This window comes from Falco peregrinus, chromosome 3 (genome assembly GCF_023634155.1).
Source record: "Falco peregrinus isolate bFalPer1 chromosome 3, bFalPer1.pri, whole genome shotgun sequence".
NCBI lineage: Eukaryota > Metazoa > Chordata > Aves > Falconiformes > Falconidae > Falco > Falco peregrinus.
Genome location: NC_073723.1, coordinates 15,616,050 through 15,637,373, shown reverse-complemented (window position 1 = coordinate 15,637,373; position 21,324 = coordinate 15,616,050). Strand labels below are relative to the sequence as shown.

The 21,324-nt window shown below is 40.6% G+C and overlaps 1 long non-coding RNA gene across 1 annotated transcript; it reads left to right on the top strand.

The window, feature by feature from the left end:
• The first annotated feature begins 462 nt into the window (after positions 1 to 462).
• Positions 463 to 21,081, top strand: LOC114013236 (uncharacterized). The gene is made up of 3 exons (XR_003556119.1): positions 463 to 790; positions 15,085 to 15,168; positions 20,940 to 21,081. It is a non-coding gene; the product is annotated as an uncharacterized LOC114013236 (long non-coding RNA).
• The last annotated feature ends 243 nt before the right edge of the window (positions 21,082 to 21,324 follow it).

Genomic DNA, 21,324 nt, shown 5'->3' with positions numbered 1-21,324 from the left:
ATGAATCAGCAGTATTACCTCCCAGCATCAATCTACTCCTTTAGCAAAGGAGTGCTGCAGGGAGGAGGTTCTCCTTTCTCCTGTATAGTTAGGAAGTGCATGTGTTTTCCTTTCTTTTATACAGAATGTACTGCTCTCTGTCCTTACCAGAAGGAGAAAAAAAAAAAAGAAAAAACAAAACAAAACAAAACAAAAAACCCCAAACCAAACAAACCAATCAACAACAACAAACCAACACCAACCCCAGCAGACCCAATGAAGTCAGAATTTAATTCTCTAATAATAAATGAGTATCAGAGACTATTAAGAGAAAAGATGGGGGCTGGGGCTGGGGTGGGGGTGTGGGGGAGCTAAACTAACAATTCCATAGAGCCTTTTTTATGCAAGTTCTGGAAAGAAGCTTTATTAAATGATTCATTCTTACTTTCAACACAGCACTTACCTTAGCAGAATCTGGTCGGCAGCTGTCTGCAGCTTGCTTCTAAAAACACAGCCGCACGCCAAACCAGAAGCGCAGAAAGAAGAGACGAATAGACCCAGGGACTCAGTTCTGCCTTCGCACTTTGAGGTGTTTGACTTTGTTCATAATGGGCTTTCAGCAGCAGATGCAGTTAGTGCAAACACTCTAGTGGCTTTAAGTGCAAGAGCAGGACATTGTCAGCTCTGGTCGCAGCACTGGTGGCAGCAATACAAACTGTGTGAGTGGGAACAGCAAGTGGGGAGCTGTGCGTGGCTGACAATTCACCTGGACCTGCTACTTTTTTGTCCATATCGTATCTCCAGGATTGTTGTAAGTCTATTTACTGCTGCAATTACCATCCTGCTTTGCTACTCTAGGTCTGCTAATTTTTCTCACACCCTAATTCCCTAGAGGAAATGCTAGTTTATTCTGCTAATCTTCAAAGGTCTCTAGTTACTTCTGCCCTACCTGTCCTTCTATCAGTTTGCAGCTAGGTTGGCTCCTTCCTTTGGTCCTTAGGTGGTTCTGTTGTTGATTTAAATCCTCCTCCCTGCCCCAAGTTCCTTTCTGCCATCTTTCTTGTGTGAGATAAAAATAATTCTGAAAGTTTTAAGCCTGTCTGCACCTCAGCATTGCCTCAAAAGCCACTTTGGCTTAAAGCAGCAGCTGCCATGAGAAACCAGCTGGTGCATTGCCACCAAACCTGTTGACTAGGAATTAAGAGCACGGACAATTTGTGTTAATGTGTCGCGTTAATCTTGTTACCCAGACCTTTCCACTACTGCTTGTTATTACCTTCTCTCCTGTTATAATTTCTCTGAAAACTGAGGCAAATTCTCAGTGTCTGGAATTAAAGTCCACTGTGCAGTGGAATGAGACTTGGCCAACAGACGGCATGGCATGCAAAGAAGGGAAGGGATCTTTATGTTTAGGGCTGTTAGTGGAAAGTTGTGGACTCTAGCATTGAAAAACTTAACCATTTTTAGCTGTCACATCCTAGCACTCTCCAGGTGATGGGATGGTAGCCTTTGTCCTACCAGGTATCACGGAATTTTGAAGACGGATATACTAACATATTAGTATGTTTGTAGCCTAGCCATGTGGAGGTGGTGTTTGTTGTTTGCCTCACAGCTTGATCCTCCACAGCCTCTCTGCTCTAGAGGTTGCCTGAAAACAAAAGGCAGCTTATTCAATTTTTCCATATAAGAAGCTCTTCTTTGAAGAGATGCAAAGAGGTTTTCACAGCTGTTCAAAAAGCAATTCCAGGACACTTAATATCCCTTCCTTCTAAATTATCTCGGGGTTGCAGAAGGGCTAGAGTATTTGTACAAGATTATGGTGTGTTGCATCTGCCTGGGAAATATGATTTTGTAGGTTCCTTGTGAGCTGTACTTTGAAATACCAAAGACTTCACACTTGCTTCTCTTATTGTTCTTACATCCTCATCTTGCTATTTCATGATCTTCCCCCTAGCTACCACACACACACCGCCCACTGTTCTCAAACTGGTCTTTATTCATAGAGGCAGAGAATGAGCTGCATGAGATCACTCCTGTGATGCTTTGGTGCTGTGTCAGTGTCAGGCTGAGGGGATGAAGAGCTCGGTGGATGGTCTGCAATAATCCTCTCCTGCAGGCCTCAACCTCATGTACCAGATGCATGTGGGCTGTGGACCTGCAGGGCACAGATCAAGCCCTGCATGCCAGTCTGAGGCAGGGGAATTTGTGACAGTGAGTGTTCCTGAAGTGCAGCCAGCGAGAGCAACCACCCCCTTTCTCAAAGGCATGAATGGCCACACTGAGAGTTTCTCCTCACCACTGCTGCCTAGCTGCTCACCCTGGCTATAAGCAGGGCCTATCAGAAACAATCACATTATGTACCAGGTGGAGGCACCTGACATGGTGCCCCTCACACTGTCCCCTGCTCTCCTCTGCCTCTTCTGTTAAGCTCATCTCAAGCAGTTGGGAAGTTTGATAGTCAGGAGGAACCAGGAGACCTGAGGTGAAGAAGAGCTGTGCAAATGTCAGCTCCCTGGAGCTGAGGAAAGCTGAGGCTTTGAGGAAACTGTGAGGTTTGTGCTTTCATAAGGGTGAGGTCATGAGATGTCCTCACAAAGACCACCAAGGGAAGAGCTGGGGTAGGTAATGGGTGATCTTAAGAAGTTTTGTACTGTGGTGCTGTTTGATGGAGGAATAATTCTCAACTTTGTTGACAAACACACAGATCCTTCTCATTACCAACGCCCTGCAGATTGCCCACCCAAGCTGGTGTGCACGGTTATGTCTATTGAGGCAAACGTTTCTTTGGGCAGTAGTCAGATGGGAAGGGGAGAATCCACATTTCTGCCAGTCAATAACACAGTCCCAATATAAAGATATCCCCAGCTCTGTGCAACAGCCTGAACTTCTTGTAGTCTGCTTCTTATTCCCTGCTTTTTTGGAGATTTTCAATGCCATCTTTATAGATCTCCATTTTCCATATATATAAAGCAGCAATAATTATTTATTCTTTCCTTCCTTCTTTACAAAGATCAACCTGTTAAAGTTTTAGTTGCTGGGGTGCAGTACTACAGTCATAAATACCAGAAACCAGATAGACACAGATCAATCATATGTGTTTGGGTTAATAGGAATTTTACTTTGCCTTTCAGCTATTGATGATACCATTGACTACAGGTGCATTAGTAACCCTTTGAAAATCTCACTGGTCTCCATGATACCATATTTTATCCCATTCTTTTGCCACCATCTCAGAAGCTGAGTAGTGGCTAAAGAAAGGAAGACAAAAAAGAGCTGGGTTTCATTGGGAATCCAAGTTTAGAGCCTCTGAGAAGCTTTAGAGACAGCATAGCATCTACCCTTGCTAGAAAGATCCCTTTTTCCTGCCCAGAACTAACCTTCCCCTCTATAAAATGTCAGCATCTCCCTCAGCAGCAGCCATCCAGTCTACTTTTTCAGGCTCTAGAACAGGCACCAGGCAGCAACAAGTTGGCTATCTTTCCTGCCAATACTAATGTTTCAAATATTTGTGCTGTTCTTCATGTAGGTTTAATTTCACTCATTGTGGTAATGTTGTTGCTAATGAAATAACAAGCTGCATGACTCAGAAACCTCCTCTGCAAGGACCTTGAAAAACTGTAAAAATATGCAATTTCTGCATGTGTGAGAGAGTTTTCTTTTCTAACAAAAGGTGTAAAGTGCAGCATCTTGTTAATGCAAGTAACTTGACTCATGAGAGCCATCTCACTAATGTGAAGGGGACAGCTCAGGGAAGTACACTTGTTCCTATTTTACTTGTTCTGTTTCACACTGTTCAGGAGTTGTTATTGTCTAGCTCTTCAGAATTACATGCTTTAAACTGAAGATCTAGCAGAGCTCTTAGCTGTGCAATTCCCTGTTCAATCTACATTTGGTATAATTTTACTGGGGACTTGCTAGAAGTCTAGCTTGCAGAAGATTCAAAGACAACTCATAAGCTACTGCGCACCAAACCCATGGGCAAAGGTGTAAAGGTGTGCTGTGACCCTCCTTCCCTTCTTTGCCCTCCACGCCTACCTCTTATTATAAACCTTTAGTTTGAGTTCAGTTTGTGACAGCTGATAAATTTCACTCTGGATATTCAGTGATTGTTGCCAAGAGACAACTGTCATGTGATAATTCCAACATCTGCAGAACTGGCCCATTAGATATTTCATTGATAAATAATGCTGCTGGCTATCAAGGTCCAGATAGCCTTTAAATGAAGAGTGTCCGCAACAGAATGACTGGAATCTGAAAACTGAAAGACATGTTCATTTGTTTTGAGAAGTGTTTGAAAATACAATTCAGCATGTGCTAAATTAATGATCACAGGCATGGATCAGATGGTTGGTACAGGAAAAAGAATCCACGCGCCATGTGCCTGTTTCTGCTGTGATGTGTTGGTAATTAGTTTAAATATATCTGTTACATCTGTTGATTTGCGGTTCTACTTTTGAGCAAGAGTCCAATCTGCATCATTATTTAAAAAATAATTTAGCTCCATACTGCAGCAAGATTTATTATAATAGTGTAAATAAACCAAAGTTAAGATTTCCCAAGTCCCAAGACTGTAACGACATAAATGAATAGGGATGGATAACTCCTTTTAACACACACATGAAATATTATTTAAACTGGCAACCTGCTGAGTTTCTTCATTATATCATAAGCAACCTTTAAGATTACGTAACAGCTGTAAATATAGCACTGAAGCAATTCATAGCTAAGAGAAGATTGACAGAATTGAATTAAGTCTTTCTTAATTATTCAGCTATCGAACTCAGAGAGGCTTTTTTGATCCAACAGCAGCAGACTTCTGCCCTCCAGTGTAATTCTCACTTGTGCTGAGTACCTAGTAAAACTGAAGTATGGTTTGAAAAAAGGTAAATGTATCTCCTTGTCCATGATAAACATAATTTATTACTCTTTGCCATATCTGATTGCCTTTTTTTTTTTTTTTTTTTTTTTCATAAACAGTGAGCTAAGCACTGTGTTGGAGCCCAGCTGTCCATAGAGACCTTAGATCTGCAGCATCATCCCTATAGCACCTGGTATTTAATCACACACAGGTGCTTTCCTGAGCTGGGAATAGCTTAGTATGTCCATACCCAAATGAGCTTCACCTTTTTGGCCAGATCAGCTCTGAAGATGTTCTAGTAGAACTGTGTTTCTGCAGCGCTAAACAGGCTCACAGGCTCAGGCTAATGTCAGACTGGTTTTAGTTAAATCCTTCTGGCCCTAATGCAGGATAGGGTTTTCCGCCCTCTTTCTTCTCTGTGCTTCTCACATACTATTAGAGCCACATCAAAACCAAAAAGCTTGGTAAGGAGTCTAACCAGGACCATACCAAGCCATGGTTCTGTGACCTGACTGTCAGGGATTTGCAGGTTGAGGTATGAAGTGTTGGATTTGATGTTTAAACCCCCAATGTATTGAAACCCACTATCTAAGAGGAGTGTCTTCCCCTGCATGCCCTCCTGCCAGGGTGAAATCCTCAGGGATGCAGATATGAGCTCCTGTGGAAAGAGTCAAAGAGGACACTGCCCTCCCTCGGGGACTGGCTGGTGTCAAAATCCATTCTCCAGGTGTGTCTCCAATAGTCCAAATATTTTGCCTTATAACAGCAAATTATGCCTCTCCTTTTTCCTCAGATAGTCAAAATTTGTGGAGTATTCATTAGCAGGATCATTTAAGTGGAATGACACTGGAGCACAAGCTTAACACCTTAAATGGAACTGGATGATACATTTTATGCCTGACATTATGTTAGTGAGCTGTAGGATATATTTTAAAAGTATAGCAAAATTCTGGCTTTCAGAATTCTGGTAGTTCAGGATTTAATCTGTAAAATCAAAATAGATTCAAAACGCTTCATTTTCAAAACTGAAGAACTATATTGATTCATACAGTAGTAAAGTCAAGATTTTTCCATATTCAAAAACATATTCAGAACACAGGGCAGTAGTGAGACAGATATGTTTAAGAATAATCTTTCCGTTGTTATATCCCTGAGGACTGCTGCAGAATTGGTCTCATGCAAATGAGTGGAAATGGCATCTTTCCTGAAATAGATTGTCATAAAAAAAATACTTGTTTTGAAAAATCCATTTTCTTGGAGGGGGATGGCTAGAAGTGGAGCAAAACCAGTTTCACCTTAAACCTTTGTAAACAGCTATACTCTAAGAAAAAAGTCTAAATATTAAACCAAATCTACAGAGTGTGTGAGCATGGGTGAGTAATTATTTTGGTTTTTTACCTCCACAATAATAGACTAGACATTTCAGTAAGCATGCTCAAAAGTTTTACTTCTAAAACTATTGACAGTTTTATATGTGTTTGATACTAGAGGGATTCATATTTCTATTAATGTTTCAGGAGCCAAAACTACTTATTTTCCCAGTATTTATTGGATAAGCTTGTCTTGTCTGGCTTAAATAAAATATTTTCCTCCAGTGTTTAAGAATGTAGATGAGGGGCAGGACCGTTTTTTTGTGTGTGTGTGTGTGTGGATAGAAAGAAACTTTCATCTGACTTTTATAAATCTAGGACAAAAATAGCAAGCAATCCAACTCGCCACAATCTCAACTGCATACTATTTAGATTATCAGATTGACAGAAGAATAAATGACATTCTGGCTGATGGATTTCTCTCTCCTATAGATTTGAGTAATTTAGAAAAATTCTCAGGGTGCAGTTCTTTTGTATGGAATTCATGTAATTTTCAAAATGTCATGGTGTGGGGGTACCCTCTTTGGTGGGGAGATGTATCACTACCTCGTTAGTTAGGAATGGGTCTAGAATATTTTGACCCTTGGCAAAACTGCGTTGTCATTTCTTGGTGTATCAAAGATAGATCTAACTGCATTATTCTCTCAGTTAAGGCATCACAGCTTCCCACTGCTTCACGGAAGCAGAAACAATCTACCTAAAATATTCTCCTCTGCCAAAGTTTTAATTTTGTTTCAATGTAAATAATGCATGTGTGCAGGCACTAGTGCTGCTGTCATTAACTGGGAATAAAGCTGGAGCTTTCAGCTCTGGAAGTACAAGCCCAGACCATTTGAGCAAAACCAGCAATTCTGTCACGTACTCTTAAATAACAGGCTGCTGTAGTCACTGTTACTCACCATAGAGAGGGCAAATCTGCATGCATTAAACACTGTTTATAATATTGATCATGGAGGTGCTAGCAGACAATGTAGAGCCCTCATTTGATCAGTTTTAAAGGGTAACAATCAAGCATGGCATGAAGACAGGTTGCATGTAGCTTTGCTTGCAAGCACATCTACCTCACTGTTGATTTCTCTGGCTGTGCTAGAGTTATTAACTATCATAGCTGTGCTATTCAAAACCAAACAGGCTAGAAGTAGCAACTGCAAATGAAATAATTAAAGTCATCTCTGTTTTGCTGAATGTTAAGAGGCTAATTGTTCTACATACACTTACTGAAAGCCTGAGTCTTTTTTGTGTGTGAAGTAGTGAAAGCTTAATTAAATGCTGCAATGTGCTTCAAATGATCCAGACACTACGTGCTGTGGTGGGAAAAGCAAAAAAAAAGTTTTTTTCTCAAGTCTCAAAGTGATGAAATCTCAATTTCAAGGGATGGCTGTCTTGAAATGCCTGAGAAATTACCCAGTCCATTGATATTCTGTCAGAGCCTTCCACTGCTGAAGATACAGAGGTAAAACAAATAAATCCCTTCGCTAAGGAGCAAGCCGACGTCAATACTGTACACAATGTTTGCAAGGTCAACTCCATGCTCTTTACAGGCAGGTCTGTTTATAACTGCTGTGTTCAAAACCAAAGCCTGCTGTCGATAAAGCCCATGTGCTGACAGCAGTTACTATCACACCAAAACCAAAATAACAAATTGCAGGAAGCATTCCTCAAAGGAAGACCTGTATTCTTCAGGGTTAACTTCAGAGAAGAGGAAAGTGACGTCAGCATGGAGGCAAACATTAAAACACATGCTGGAGAAGCTTTGAAGATCACTTGGGCTCTGGGAGGGGAAGAGTCCAGAAGTCACACTGCTTTTTCCATCGCTCTTCTCTTTCCAAACAATCCCTGTTGCTCTACTTGTCATTCATGTTTTCTGTACCTTTCATTGTATTCTTCCATGACTAAATTGGAAGAATCCCTTACCAAAACTTTTTAGGATCTCTCTACCTGGTTCTTCCCTTTCCAAGCTACATGAAGGGGGCAAAATTGATTTGCTGCCCAAGGATCAGTGGATCCCCCTGTCATGTTCTGGATAACTATATCTTACCCACAGAGACACATTCACTCTGTGAATATACAGATTAAACCACGTTTAACTGATCAAACACTCACTACCTTCCCTGTCACTCTGCTGGAGGCTGAATGATGTTCCCACCCTCAGAGGTGTCTGTTCCAAGGGAAGGGGACACAGCAACAAGGTTTAGGGTCCCCAGTGACTCAAGAAGGCAGCTGATCCTTATGCTAGGACACCAATATGCAGGTTATGCAAATAAACCTTAAGCCCTAAACCCTCCTGAGCACATTTTCAAATCAAGGAGAGAATAAATGATTCAGGCAGAGAGCAGATGTTTAGGCTGTGGCTGCTTAGTTTGAAAGAACGATGTTTTCCTTCGTTGATGTCAATAAGGTTGAATTATTTTGTTCTTTTATTTGAGAGAAAATAAAAGCTGTTTTGAAATGCTACCCCTGACTTGTGGTGGCACCCACCGGTCTGCTGAGGAGTAGTCACGGCCAGTCAACTGCAACACATGAACTGCGTAGGGCAAAATGGGCAAAACTATCAACCTCTGCAGTATGGAAGAATTCAGTGAATACCTTGCCAGTCTTCTTGTCTCATTAAATTAAACTAAATTAAATCAAATCACCTCTGAGGTCTAGATGATAGAAATGTGCACAACAGAGATCTGTCTATGCTTTAAATTCTGCTTGAAGTGCGGATAAGAGGAGTGTGTCTTTGCAGCTCAGTTTCATTGATGTGTGAGCTAGTATTCATGTCAGGTTTTCTTTTAAGGATACTTGAATGACTCTATTTTTAGATTTTACTGTGATCTTACTTCATCAGATATTGCATGCATAATGCATCATCAGCAACAAAAATTTTAATCATAGCATAAATCAGCCAAAAGATGCTACCAGAAATCAAAGTCCAAATTGCTTTGCTTGGAGACTTGAGTAAATGGATTCTGCTTTTTAATTCTGAAATTCAGAGGCTTTATGGGGGATGCTCCCCAGATGTGTAGCTGATTGGGAAATGTGTATTGCAAGGCTCCTCAGGTGCAAGTCCCAAAACGTGAAACATCGTATTTCAATCTGAAAGCAGCTTTTACCTTTACAGTTTTTGCTTAAAAGAAATTGAGACCAAAATATGGGTCTCTCATTTAAATAATTCAGGTAAAAGTACAGGTCCTGATTGATGGCTGAAAATCACTTACTGATCATTCACAAATTCCAAACCAAGGAAGAAAATCCTGCAAAGTAATTTCAGTGCAGTCCCCCATGACCCAGCAAGTAAATCCTTCGCAGGCACAGGAGGCTCAAATACTTCCAGTTTCATTTCCAGCAGCAAAGAGTAATTACCTGGGGCTGTGTCCTGTTATTAATGTGTTAAGGAAATGGAATTAAAATCAGACACCTTATGGAACAGCAAAGAGCACTGAAAGGGAATTAACAGACCTGTCTTTCAGCTGGGAAGGCTTTTTATTCATTGCTGGTTTCGTTATAGGCAATCCATTTAATCTAGCTTGACACCTTTAAAAAGTAGGTCAAGTATGTTATTTGGGGGGGGGCAGATTTTGGGGGGAGGGTGTATTCCTTTTCTTTGCAGGTTATATGGATGTGACAGCACCAGCCATTTCAGCTAGACAAGGCTTGACTGCTTGGGCAAGCAGATGTCTGCTGCTTGCTTCACCCTCTCTGGGCAGCAGAGGCAGGACCAGCTCATGTCACACTCCATACAGAGACACTCTGTGCTTGAAAGAAAGCACTCAGGGGTTAGGGGAGCTCCTGCTGCCTAAAGAGCCACTCTGGGTTGGATGGACGAACCAGATCTAGACAGCAGGTCAAGGTCAACAGCTGGACCTCTCCATCTTAAGGAGACAAATCTCGAGTGAAAGTTTCATTTAATCTGAGGGCCATAACTATGACAGCAGAAATATTTTTTCCTGATCTCAGTGACTCTTTTTCACGTGGTGTTTTATCCTTTACAGGGAAAAGCGTTCTCCTCCACAATCTCTGCAATCTGGAAGAGCCTTTTGTATTCCTCTGGTTCATAGTACCATCACATTTTATCTTCAAGTTATCTCTCTCCTTTGATTAGGCCTTTTATTTCTCTTTCCCTGGGTTATTCATCTCTGTTTCCTTGAGCTGCTGAATATTCATTATTAGTCCCTACAGTCAAATAAAGATCTCCAGAGCATGATAAAAATCTCCTTGGGTGTGTTTTGGTTAGATTAGCGCCAAAGGCCTAAATGGAACTGGGAGATGCAATACCTCCCATTTGTTCATAAAAAAAAAAAAAAAAAACACCACAAACTAGAGAGGGAACATTTATCCTTTCATAAGGGAAAGGAGGGAAAGAAAGAATTGGAGAGTGAGAGGGAAGGAGGGAGGAGGAAGAAAACAGCCATGGAGCTAGCAAGAAGGGGAGAGCAGACTACTTCAAATCCAGCCATCATGATGTGACACCACTGTGTTTGCTGAGGGTATTGTGTCACTACTTGGTAGTGATGTCACAACACACAAATTTTCAAAGCAGCAAGAGTAAAAAATTCAGTAAAAAATTCAAATTAGTCAGTCAGTCAAGCATACCTGCCAGAAACAAGCAGAGGAGTAATAGTGCTTCAGACAGCCCAGCCATTAATGTGAGAGGAGATTATATGTGCCTGAGCAAAGCATCAATGTGTTATTTCCCTAAAGGCATGATTTAGTTCCTTGGGGATCCCAGCCCCACCAGGGCATGAACCTGTAGCAAGCGAGGGAAGGCTGTGTGCAGCCTGCTACCCTGCCTGCTTTGAGCCCTGTACCAGGAGGCTGGTTTCTCCAGGCTGGGTACAGAGGCAGCAGGGAGAGCAGCATTCCCAGATGGCAGTTCAGAGCATCTGGAAGTCCCACCCTCACCATTAACTGCTTGATTCATCCTTGATAAATTCCCCATCTGATATTGTAGCTTATTAGCTTAATAAATATGTCAGGAAAACATGTCAATTTGGAAAACCAAACCCATCCCTTTTTTTTCTTAATAAAACAATCTGCATGATAGAGGGATTTGAACAGTTTTGCATTTGTCAGGTAAATGCTCTGTTTGGCTGCAGTAATTGCTCCTAATATTCTCATATAGTAGGATTTCAGTTTGACCTTTGCATACTTTCCACTCAGTGAAACACCACTCCATCACTGTTGCTGGGATGTGAACCTAGGAACCACGATCCTAGATATACATTACATCCAGAGATATAATGAGTACTTAAAAGCATGAACAGGGGAGAATGAAAGTCTGCAGCCTTTCTAGGAAGGTAGAAGGGTATATTCCTGACTGGGATACAGCTGGACCAAAGATCCCACAAGTGCTGGGTTAAACCAAACTTGATCTTTCTCTCCACTCTCTATTACTAGTGCTTACATCATTGCAACCTTCTGATGTCTTTGCTCAGGCCCTTCCCTCAGTACAGGCCATTTATCCCAGCACGGATCTGTGCAGTCAGCCAGTGTGTTACATATGCTACAGTTATGTTAAATTCACCATGAGGGTTTGCAAACAGTTTCTTACATTTGTATACACAAAGTCCCATGGTGAACCTCTGCACTTACAAATGTAGACATGCATCATTTGCATACTGAGAGGCAGCGATGGGTTGTATCCCCATGATCATCCGTCTCTGTACATACCCAAAGTGATTCCCTTCACTTCAAAGCTGCCTGTAATGCTTTAAAAAAAAAAAAAATGAGGCTCAGGACACATTGTCAGTCTAAAAAAACCAACAGTGTGTTATAAAAGTCATATTAATTGCAAAGCAGTGCCTTATGGATGATGATCTGTCTGTATGACATTTCATTTGCTGCCTTAGGGAGTTTGCAGAAACAATATATTTTAATGAGTCACTGTAATGACTTAAAATCAAGCAGAAAAAGATACTTTCTGTAAAAGGCTACTTTTAATTGGGAACATGAGATATTCAGGAAATAACAAATATCTGTTGCTCATGTAATGATTTTTTACAAACCTAATGTAAAACTTTTCCTCGATAACTGCTGTGTTAAAGGAAAATATAAACCTTGGCCCAAGTTAATAACTGTTATCCTTATATTTCAAATTACAAAGGGAATAATTTTTACTCAGATTCTTTACCATGTATGCTTAGAATCTTTCTTTCAAAACAAACAAAATTTAAATTACTAAATGTCCAGAACAAGTCTCCCTAAAAACTGACAGTGCCCATGGGCTGGTACTGCTTGGCTTAAGCATCTTTCCTTCATTTCACCATTGGTTATACTGTGTCTGGTGTCAATATGGAGCTCATGACAGAATGAATGTAAAGAATTTAATGAAGTTATTATAATTATTTTTTTTTTTGCCTGTGTGGTATTATTTCTTCAAGGTAAGCATACGTACTGCTGAGCTTTCAAAAGACTGTAAAAAGAAGTCAAGTGGGCAGGAAAAGATGTGCAAAAAAAGAGCAACATAATGGACCATAAGAAGGACTGAGAAAGAAATGAAAGGGTATAACCATCTGCCTTACCAGGAGATAACTCAGTAATCAATTATTAGGACCAGAGGACATGCTTTTTACATCAGGGACCTTCTCCAGGCTCAGGTAACAGAGAGAATAAGCAGGAAGAGGCTTTCCCAAAGGAAAAGATGCGAAAATGCCATGCTATGAGGCACCATTTTGGATGTGACTGTGTGTCTCCAAATCTTCTGTAGCAAGCCTAATGAAAGAAGCCTCTTAAAGGAAATAGAAGTTAAATGCATAAACCTGCATGATACAAAAATCCATTATGACTATCCTACTACTTGTTTATAGACTTTCATCTGTAATTTTGCTGGCCAAAACTGGAGGTGCCCAGAGCTAGACATCTAGCCAGTCTGTAAGGAAACAAACCAACAGAATTTCACAAAACGGATGCTTTTTTCTCTTTCTGTACTGGACAAGGCATCACTATTTGGTGAAATTAAAACCAACTTGGAAAAAATCCTTTTTTTTTTTTTTTCAATTTTCATTATGAACATTTTTAACAGATCAATTAAGACAACATACACCACAGAAAGAAGCAAGGAAAGCACTTGAGTTAATTGTGTACAAAGTGGCGGGGAAGGAGAACAGGAGTCAGGATTCCTTCCTAAAATTATCAGGAAATCATTTTGCACTCTGAAGCACTTACCAGTGTTTCTCAATTGATTTCAATGAACTTTTTTTAATGAAAAACTGAATCAGTTTGGTCTTTATTTCCAAATAATCCATGTTAAATTTAAACTAGTAAAGCAAAAGATAATGGAGTCAAAAGAAAAAACCGAGATGTGCCAGGAGAATGAAACATTACATGAAGTATCTCTTTGATTCTTTTTAAGACATAATTAAACCCAAGACATTTTTTGAATCTATGCATTAATAGTCACAAGAAAGAGACCACTATACAAAGTATTGAAAGTGTTACAGAAGCAAATAATAAAAGGACAAAATACACTAGTCCTGAAACTTATGAAGTGGAATTGCTCACAGCCATCAAATCTCTGAATGAGTTCTAATTAACTTCATTTTTCAGCCTCATGATGATAAATAAAGGATATTTTGAACTATTTTACATAACCAGTTATAAAGGAATGTATTGTGGAAATGTAATGTATGGGAAGTGCTTAAGTATTGCTATAAATAAAAACCAAGAAGGAACCAGGAAAGGCACAGCTCCCCCCAAACACTTTGGTCAGGGAAGGGTGGTTCTGTCAATTTGTCTGACCTTGCTGCACACAGATGGACCTGGTGAATATCTTTTTATTCATGACAAATATCCAAATACGCAGCACTCAGTTGCTGGTGTTTCAGAAGGTGGCACTGTGAGGCTGAATCAGATCTTCCCTGGGGGGCTGAGGAAAACAGAGTAGTCTGCAACTCTAACAAGATTTACAGATCTTCTGAACCATAAAATATATGCATCATGTCTGCCATGAAGAAGGTCAAGAAGGTATGGAAAATTCTACAGAAGGCATAGAAACTCAAGCTTTAGTGACTTCTCATCATTAAAAGCCATGTAATCACTAATCTATTAGCTGTGTCTAGAAGTGCAAGTCCCAACATTCCAAGCATGCTCCAGTTTAGATAATTAAAGACTGCACAGCTACAACCCCTCTCCTGGTTAAGTGGACATCATCTGTGCGCCACCCTTTTCTTGGCCTCCTTTAGTACACTTGCTTTCCAGGTTTCCTTTTCTGTTTGCATCTCTTTGTTTTGAATTTCTTTCCCCATACATGTGTTAGCTTGAGTCTTTTTCCATGCTGAGTTTCATTTTGTTATTTTCAGCTCAGCTCTGAATGAGTTAGATGATGCTCATGCTGTAGAGCATTGCCAATCTTGTCATACCATCTGTTTCAAAAATTAGAAAAGAAGTTGAATCCCTTAATGGGATGAAATAACTGTACTTTGCTCTGGGAGTTTTCTTCATGGGTTATGTTTTTTACTCACTTGTTGATCGTTCCATCCTTTATGGCCCAGTAATTTAAATACCATTATGTTCTCTGCCATTATGGCTCCCTGAAATCCTTAATTTTGCCTGACTGCTGACACTCTGTACAATTCAATTTATTTTGCACTTCCAAACACAAAAGCCTTTACAGATTTTGTAAAAACTCAAGCACTAATGAAGAACAGCATGCTTTATGAGATGATGAGTAGATGGCTCTTCTACTGATATTTAAAGCCATAAAGATTTTCATGTTATTGCCTAAAACAATAAAAGGAAATAATCTTAGCACTCCTCTTTAAAAATGCTTGTGATTTTTACTTAAACTGAACTTTATTCAGGTTCCCTTGTGCATCCAGTTGTTCCTGCCTTCAGTAAATTAGATTTGGAGGATTTCTGACAATTCAGTGATCATGTGCACATCTACTCCCACAGCAAACAAATGGAAAGCAAGCTGAAAAAGCTCCAAGAGAGAACGAGGGGCACAGGAGCATAATTAAAATGTGACTATGGGAACAGGTAAGAATTGTTTCTCCTGTGTGTACGTCTGAGCATGAACTTGTTGCGTATCAGTTACACTCCATCCTCTTGCTCATCCCAGCAAACTGTCAGTAAAGGTGAGCTCACAGGTCTGCCGCAACCAGACACGATCAGGAATTTTTTTTTATTTTTTTTTGCTAAGGCAGTAAGCATGTATAATACAATTAAAAAATATATTTTCTAGTTATACAGTCCTATGTATGTATGGGAGTGGAGGTTTTTTGGAAAAAATCATTCATTCATTTCAACATTTTATAATGACTGATTTGGACCTGTTTTCTCTAGGGGATGGTATTTTCCTCACCTGAGGGAGAGCAAGAGACAGAGCAGAGCTGATAGAACCCTTCATGGCACGGGCCTTCCAGCGAAAGGGACACCAGGAAATTTTCAAGTCCATAAATAAACAGAAAAACCCACTATTTTTTTTTAATCTGAGACTGAGGAAGAGTACAGCAGTGGCAAGGGGATTCAAGAGGAGCTGAAGACTTCAACAGTTGTAGGAAGTTCATGTAGCAGCTGTTGCCAGATTTCTTTGTTTCAAGCCCAGCTGCAAGCTGCTATTTATGCGCAGTATCACAGCTCTTGTAGTCCTCACTCTCTCCTAACTAGGTTTATCTTTAGGACTTCAAGCTTTGTTCCTTCAATCGACTTTTTTCTTCTGCTGGACTTGCTGGCGCTGTTCTGGGAAAATGGAAGATGGCTGTCGTTTCAGTGTAGAAACATGTAGTAGAACAGAAAGGGAAAATAGCTAGATGCGAGTGAGTAGTAGGAGTCTGTGTGTTCTCTTGAGCACGTACACTGTCTGCAGTTAGCTGCCCCACAAAACACTCACAGTGGGCACTGCCTTAGCCCGCTGCCTGTGGACAGCCATGAATTTCGCTATTCCCTGGAGTTTGGCACAGAAGAAAAGTCATTCTTCCATTCTCCCTCTTTGCTTCATGCAAACAAAACAAAGATTACAGCTGAAGTCACAGGCATAGATCCACTTTAAAAGAGTCAAGCGAACTTACAGAAGTAAAACTAGCAAGCTCTTATGGCATCATCTTCCTTTGGAAATCACTGTTCTTGTATTTGTTTCAAATGATAAGATGGGGAAAAAAAGGATTAGAAAATAATTGTGACTATTAGAAAGGATTAGACAGCTGCTTTAATTCAAGAAACAGTTTTTCAGATTGGGTCATATTTAATAAATGTTCATTCTTCCTTCAGCTGATCTCATCTCCTAAGCCCTTAAGTCTTCTCTTCTTTCATAGGAAAACTTCTTGTTTCTGTGGGAGTTTTGATTGCATAAGGACCGCACATGTTCACAGGATTCGAGTTACTTTTAATTTTTTATATTCCTCTTTGATATTAATTATTTATATGCACTGTTTAGAAACTTTCAAGTCTGGTGTTACTAATTTAATGCCTCTTTTCTTCCCCGGATCCTTTTGATAGTGCAGTGTTATGCAGCTCAATTCAATGAATAATGAAGCTACATTTTTTCATTCTAATTAGCCATCACATTTTTTAATAGCCTACAAAATAAAAATGACAAAGTGATTTATTTTTCTGAGACAATGACCAAAAGTTTGGTACATATAGTCTACACTGTTTATCTTTAAAGCATAAATCAGCCTGTGGCATTTTATTATGTTATCTGTACAAGGCTGTATTGTGATGGATAACAGAAAGAATTTTGAATTCCTGTCACATGTTTTGGTAACAGAATAAAATTATGATGATACCATAGATTTCATGCTAACTACAAGCATGTATTTATGTTTTCCCCACGGCAGGCTCTGTACTGACAGAAAATATTTTTATCCTGTTCTTTAAATGAAAATCAGCGTAGAATTCAGAACTCTTTAAGAAATCTGTTGCTGCTAGGATTTTCTCAGAAAAATAATGTTATTATGAGGATCTAGTCAGCCAGCAGGTTGATTACTTTAAGCATCAGGTCCTCAAAGTTCTGAGCTCATGTTTCTTTGTGAAAGAGACAAGACATGCGTGAATTACTTTTCTTCTGAATCTGCGTATTTTGGATTATTTATAGATACTGCCTCATCATTAGGCTTTTTTTTAAAATTTGGTCCAAGATGGCTAACTTATTTGCAAGTGTGCCAGAGCAGTAAACTGCCTGGAAATACCTATTTATGCCAGTCAGTCTGCAATGATACCTGTTAACCTTTGCTGCTAAAAGAGAACTAGTTCTTGACAAAATTATGCAAATACAGACAATAGCTACAAGAGATTCTCACCTAGTATCCACAAAATTTTAAAATTTTCTTGGTTATTTATATTTGTAGATGCCTGAATTACCATGGATCCATGTTGGATTTTTTTTTTACTCTTTAGATGCTAACAGATTTTAATGTTCCCTAACAAAGGCTCCTATTTATTGAGGTTTTAGTCCTCTAATGTCTGTTGAGGAAATGTCCAGCCCAAAAGAAGAATCCATTTTCATACCAAAATAATAACATTCAAGGGGGGAAAAAACATATAAAAATAATGTGGAGTAACATCCTCAGGATGTCTGAATTATGTAAAAATACAGTTCCATACAAGGCTGGCACCCATGTAACTTTTTTGGTGGTAGCAGTTCAAATTTAAGAGATTCCTATTCCTGCTAAACCTACCTCCTTGTTAAAGCACATAAACGTGGGTTCTGACCTCCCAATAGAGGAGCTGACCCAGTTGCCCAATCCAATGTTTCATTGAAGATGCTGTACTGGTTTGGGCCGATAGAAAAGTTACCGTCCATATGGTGCTGTTTTGAATTTGTGACCGAAACAGTGTTGATAACAGAGGGTTGTTTTGGTAATTGCTGAGCAGTGCTTATGCAGCATCAAGACTTTTTCTGCTTCTCACACCACTGGGGGTTGGCGAGAACTTGGGAGGGGACACAACTGGGACAGCTGACCCCAACTGACCCAAGGGGCATCCCACACCGTATGACATCATGATCAGCATATAAAGCTGGGGAGAGGGAGAAGGAAGGGGGAGGGGGGGATGTTTGAAGTGATGGCACTTGCCCTCCCAAGTCATGGTTACACAGCTCATGAGGCTTCTCACTTTCACTCTTCTTACTTTCTTCCCCATCGCACTGGTGGAGAGAAGGTGAACACGTGTGGGACTGAGTGGATAGGTGTAACCTCAGGGTTGCAAATGGCAACTCTTTACAGGCCTTGTGCAGACAGATTGACCCTGCAGCCACCAGAGATGGGAGAATATTTACACTTTCACAGAATTGTTATCGCAAAATACTATGTTACTTGTCTCAAATTCTCACTACATTCATCAGGGGGGCAGGGAGCCGGGAGGAGAGGAACTCCAGAACGATCACGTTGCAGAAAGCAATCCCATCGAGAGGTGGTGCTGTATGTTCATTTTAGAGTTAAGTTTTACCTGATGCTCGCTGCTGGTTAGGAAGGAGGGGTGGGAAGCAAGTGCTATCCTTCTATAACACGGCTGTTAACAATCAAACCATTGACTTCTTTACAATACATTTTGCCCTACTGCTGCCCACAGAATTTATATCCACTCTCACAGAGAGATTTGTGCAGTATAAAGTGTGAATCACCTAATTTCCACTTGTACTTCACATCAGCTGTGGTTATAAATTCAAGGTGACCTCTGAACCCTTATTTTCCACTGAAGTATTCTACAGCTTTAATAGCAGAGGGTTTTGTGATGCAAAAATTGAGCCTCTGTAACTAAAATGATATTTCATAAGCATCTTGGCTCAGTTAATCATTACAAGTAGCTGTTCTACAAAACTTACAGATAGAAGGTTGCTTTTCAGGGACTTAAGTCACTGTATTGGACATGAAACTGGAAGTTATTCTTAAAACACAGTGGTTATGACATTTGGCCAACAAAATACAAAACCTTGTTTGAACCAACATCTTGAGCATGATACTGAGCAGTCGATTTGCTTGTCTTGTTTTGCTGAAGCCACGCTTGTACAACTGACAAAAGCTTTAACTAGTCTGGAAAGATCAAGAACTAGGAGCTACAGGCTGGTCAGCCTCACCTCAATCCCTCAGACAGTGATGGAGCCAATAATCCAAACCACCTCTACACGTATGAAGGATGAGGTGACTGGGAATAGTCAGCATAGATTCATGAAAAGGAAATCCTGACCAACCTGATAGCTTCCTAAAACAGAATGACTAGCTTGGTGGACAAGGTGAAAGCAGTGACTGTTTTTTATCATGACTTCAGCAATGCTTTTGACATCATCTCTGTATCGACAAACTGATGAAATATTGACTAGATAATGAACAGCCATGTGGAAGGAAAACTGGCTGAACTGCTGGGCTCAAATGTTTGTCAGCAGCAGCATGAAGTCCAGCTGGAGGCAAGTTGCCAAGGGTGTATCCTAAGGGCCAACACTGTTTAACAACTTCATTGATGACCTGGATGATGGGACAGACAGCACCCTCAGCAAGTACACAGATGATATGAAACTGAAGGAGTGGCTGATACATTAGATATGTGTGCTGCTATTCAGAGGGTTTTCGTTAGGCTGCAAAAACGGGCTGACAGGAATCTCAAGAAGAAAATAGAATGGAAAGTCCTATGCCTGGGAAGAAATAACCCCATACACCAGTACAGGCTGGGGGGCAACATGCTGCAAAACAGCTTGGCAGGAAAGGCCCTGGAGATCCTGGTGAACACCAAGTTGACCATGACCCAGAATGAGCCCTCATGGCAAAGAAAGCCAACAGCCTCCTCCGCTGCTTTACAAAAAGGGTTTCTGTGGTTGATTGAGGGAGGTAATCCTCACACTCTATTTGCCCCCCATGAGACACATCTGAAGACACAGGTCCAGCTCTCATCTCTCCAGTCAAGAGGGACACTGCGAAGGGTCACAAAGCTGATTAAGGGACTGGAGCATGTCATATGAGGAGAGGTTGAGAGGGCTGGGACTATTCATTCTGGAGCAGAAAAGGCCCAGGGGCACATTATCAATGTGTATAAATACTTGATAGATGGAGGAAGGGCAGAGGCAGATTCTGCTCAGTGCTGTCCAGCAACAATATGAGAAGCAATGGACACAAACTGAAATTACAGGAATTTTTATATTTAAACGTAAGAAAACCTTTTCACTGTGAGGATGGTCAAACTGTGGAATAGGTTTCACAGAGAGATTGTGGAGTCTCTATCTGTGGAAATACTCAAAACCTGAATGGACACAGTCCTGAGCAATGTGCTTGAGCTGACCCTGCTTTGAGGAAGAAGGTTGGATTAGACGATCTCGAGATGTCCCCTCCAACCTCAACAATTCTGTGATTTTGTGATCATTTTCTATCAGTGTATATATATTTTTTTTCATTTCTCTGCATGTCTGTACCAGTTAGGATCTATCCCAGTAACCCACTCTCTATGGACTCTCCTTTACTACAAAATACTGCAGATCATGATGATGTCAGCTACAAAACAACAGTTTCTGGTGTGTAACATCAAAGTTATTTCACCTTTTTCTCAACAATAAGATATGAATTTCCCAGACAAAAATTATATGAGTACTTAAGATAAATACACTCCCATTGAAACTGTTTTACTAGTTGTTTGGGTTTTTTTATGAAAGACTCACCATTGGAACTCACATTTGTTTCTCTTCTTCTTTTCAGAGGTTATTATAGTCAGAAACAGCATATGTAATATTTGCTTTCCTGTTTCACATCAGATGTTTCAGCCTTCCTGGCTGATGCTCTTGACATCTAGACATGACAGATTACTGAGCAATGTATTTTCTTTTTTAGCTATTACCACCTGTGGTGGTCTGACCTTGACTTGCTGTCAGACCCTCACCCAGCTGCACTGTTACTGCCCCTTCTCAGCAAGACAGGGGGAGAAAGTAGGATGGAAAAGCTCATGGGTCAAGATGAAGACAGAAAGATCATTCAACAGTTACCACACTGCAGGCAAAGCAGGCTCTAACGGAGGAAAATTAATGTATTGCCAATTGTTCAGGTAGTGACAAAGACAAACATTAAAACACTTTCCTAGCACCCTCCCTAAATTCCTGTTCCCAGCTGCCCCCTCAGCTCCCGGCCCCTCTGCCCCCGCGGGCCGGGCCGGGCTGTGCCGGTGTGGGCCGTGTGCCAGCCCGTGTGAGCCCCTCAGCCCCGCTCCCGCCTCCTGCCC